The sequence below is a fragment of the Cynara cardunculus genome, unplaced genomic scaffold (assembly GCF_001531365.2).
Source record: "Cynara cardunculus var. scolymus isolate 2C unplaced genomic scaffold, CcrdV1 Un_Scaffold_2508, whole genome shotgun sequence".
NCBI classification, from domain to species: domain Eukaryota; kingdom Viridiplantae; phylum Streptophyta; class Magnoliopsida; order Asterales; family Asteraceae; genus Cynara; species Cynara cardunculus.
Genome location: NW_020201117.1, coordinates 10,293 through 14,375, shown reverse-complemented (window position 1 = coordinate 14,375; position 4,083 = coordinate 10,293).

Genomic DNA, 4,083 nt, shown 5'->3' with positions numbered 1-4,083 from the left:
ACCCCCACACCCCACCCTCCCACCTCCTCCCCACCATCTCACCACCTATAAATACCTTTCTCTTACCTTCATTACCTCTTTACGCTTACCAAAACCTGCAACTAGAATTTGACGAACAAAAACCTACAACTTCCTCAACAATGGCCTCCTCTGCCTCCTACGAATCGAACAACAATGACAGTAGAGTCCAATCCACCGGCGCCGACAGCCGCGCTATCGTGTTCCTTCACATGAAGCCAAACAACCACGCTATTGAACTACGAAACACACTATTCGACGACCGATTTGCCGTCATGATAGAGTTCTTCAAGAACTGTATTCTCCTTCCGCCCTAACTCTTCCTGACACCAGCGTACCATTAAAGTACGTACAGCAATACTGGCAAACATGTGAGTTTCACCCCGACAGCCATGGAATCATGGGGGACATGGATGCCCCCAACGATATGATATGCTCGCTCAAAATATCGCGGGCAAAAGTTTCTCAGGTTCTGTGCATTCCCACTCAACGGGAACTTGGAATTGCAAAATATGACGAACCACCCACCACCGACGACATCCTTCGCTTCGTTAAAATGCTAGGTTACAATCGTGACCTACGCAACGTTTCATACTTCAAACATCAATTCCTCCCGCCGATGTGAAACATGTTTTTCTCCATCCTCAACAGGGCCCTCACATGCAAGTTAGGGTCATTGGACCAAGGGAATATAAACATCATGACAATCATGTACGGCTTGTTCTTCAACCTCAACCTTGACTACGCCTTTCTCATCTACAATAAGATTCACTCGGCGGTGGTCAAGAAATGCAAACTCCAAGCCACTGGCAAGCCTTTATCTGCGGTTCTCTTCCCTTGTTTCCTCGCCCTCTTTATTGGGGACGCAATGAGGAAGCATGGACTACTTGCTGAAGAGCCCTTCACTCCAGTTTACAAGATGCATGGCCATCGACCAACCCTCTCGAAGGAGGGTTACACCATCAACCGCCCACTCTCAAGGGCTATGCTCAATGTCATTCCATCGACATTTGAGATACGCCAGACCTATGAACGCTCTATGCTGTCCCAGAAACCGAGGGCAGCTACCCAGAGTGATTAGAGCCGTCTCCCGAACCAAGCGAGGGAGCACATGAGCCATCTTCATCGGATGATGAAGATGATGATGATGATGCTATTCATCGTGCCTCCCCTGGCCCTACTCATACAATTCCTCCACCCACTACCCAAAGGGCAACCACAACATCTACCCCTGGCGATCAAAGCCACAGGGGTATTGAACAAGGACGACCCAGTCCAATCCTAACCCCAGCCAGCCATCCAGAGGCCATTCTTCGGGCCTCTGGAGATGAATCAACCGAGAAAACCCAAATTCCATCACCCCTCTCCCAACAGAGAGGTGATGAAGATATAAGAGCCCATTCGCCTCAGGGCTCGACACAATCAATCACACACACAGAAGCATATGTTGCTTATGACATTGAACAACCCCAAGATCGTTCAGAAGGATATTCCTTTAATGCACATCCCCCTTCGATATTTGATCTACCGAAGGGGACACACATTCGCTTCACTTACCCAACCTCTGAAGCCGAGGAAGAGGAAGCTGATGTCGCAACATCACGAGATAGCTCCTCTCTTGAGGGCTATCAAGGACATGATGGAAGTCCTTCTAGGCCCACATTTTCACAAGGCCAAGAAGGCGCCTCCGGAGCAGAGGCCCAACCTGCAGCATCCGTTGCTGCAAGGGTTACCCCCATTGCAGACCTGGTCAAAAAAGGCCAAGTTCCAAGCCTTTGTTGATTCAGTTATGCGGTCCTTGGAAGACCTTAAACTCATCATTCAAGGGATTGTTGACAACCCACCCTCAACCGATAACACTGACCTTCAACAATCCCTTGCAATACTTCAACGCCACCTCTCCCAAATTGAAACCCAAACCCGAGACAATACCACATGTCTCCAAATGCTCCATTAAACCATCACCCAACACCACAACACCGCATCCTCCCTTGCCACCCAAAGAAACCAAATACTCATCCACTCCATCGCCACCCTCACGACCCAGGCAACTGAGGCCGATGAGAATCTTACCTACATCATCACCCAACTACATACCATCCTCCAAAACCTTAACACCCTACCAACCTCCATCATCTCCCAAATCCCTCAACAAACCCCACTTCCATCCACTTCATCTATCGATGAAACCCTTGCCACCCTTACCCACCAAATGGCCACCATCCAAACCACCCTCACCCAACTCCCCGCCACAATATTATCCCAAATCCCCCATCCTACTCAACCCCAACCTCCCTCTGTAGGCCTATCCTTTTATGAAGCCTTCTCCTCATTCACTGCAGAGGTGAGTGATCTTATCACCAACCTTCCCATCCCTCCATCTACATCCACCACCACCTCCGCGCCACCACAAGCCTTCTCATCAACCACAAGTTCGCAACCAGAGCCGACCTGCGGGCTCTGTTCAAGGCACTCGTCTCATCTTTCAATGAGATTAGTGCCAAATTCGTTCATCACGCCATCCATCCGACCAGGGTTCTCTCCCAGAACCTGGCCGATGAACAAAGGCGCACCACTTCTCTCCTTCAAACGATGGAGGAGAGCCAACGACAAGCTGTCCTGAAGGCGTATCTTGCGTCCTTCAGGAAGGACAAAAAGAAGAAGAGGAGCAGAGTCTCATGCTCCAGCAGCCGCCAACACAAGAGGCCACGACATGAAGACCAAGACCCCAATGATCAAGGTCTTGGACCTCATGAGGGGGAGACAGAGGCCGTGGCTGCACAACAAACGGAATCCGCTACACTACCACCACCACCATCTCAAACACAACCACCACTCTCAACCGAAGGAACCCAAGCAAGGGAACTAGAGTCTCTGCCTTCTGAAGATGTACAAAATGTACATGTTCCCTTCACTACAACCCCAGAACCTATCATGTTGAGTTCCTCAACCGATAAAAACCCAACCTCCCCACCTTTTACTCCATCACCTAAACCAAACCTACCCTTAACTCCTTCACCAACTCCTCGCACCATATAACCGTTCACCACATTATCCATACAACCAGAACCAATAATAATCCAACCTTTATCACCCCAACAACCTCAAACCCAAACAGAACCCTATGAACCAGAAACCACCCAAACCAAACCCAATGAACCAGAACCAACCCAAGCTGAATCAACCCAACAAGAAACCATATCTTCACCAAAACATACACAAACCTCAACCCAACCACCTGTGGTGCAAGCGGATGTTCCCTCTTCATCAAGGCAACCTCCGCAGAGCCTGGTCAATGAAATTATACAGAATATGGAGTCGCTGCGGAGACGTCCAGAGTTGCCACCCAGGGAACCCATTATGATAGAAAATATCCATCAACACTTGTATCACGACCGCGATGAAAGTTTGACCATCAATCCTCTGATTTTATCGCTAGAGTCCATGGACCTCCTACACCATAGGTTTATTAGACAGACCACCCAAGCACCCCAGGCTGTCTTCTCAAACGATGGGATAAGGAGGGTCATGGATCTAAAAGTGAGGACCTTCGCCAATAGAGCCATATGATACATCGAGTTCACAGTGAAAAGAGCACATGGTCAAATCAGAGTGTTCAATGAAAATGACCTCATCAACCTCAATCCCTATGACTTGATCAAGCTTTATGCATACACGACTCAGTGACAGGATCACGACATCAGATTTGGGATGACGAACAGAATGGTGGTGAAGACAATGGAGACCCTGGTAAACCATCAAGCCAAGGGTGATTTTGAAATTGCTCTTCGCTTAGGCATCAAAAGACTCTCCTGTGCTCCACCAAATGAAAACTTCCTAGGCCTGCAGGAGAAGAGATCTGCCTGAGTCTTAACTCAACCCGAGCTTGGACTTGTTTACAAGAATGAGTTCGGGGCAAAGAAATTCTTCAGACTAACTGAAGCATTCAAGTATTCATCGGATACACTTGAATGGTTTCAGAAAGTCATCAGAGAAAGACTTGGTAGAAATCACGTGCGAAGAGAAGAAGGGAGTCAACTCATCCATGAGATATCGACAGTCATC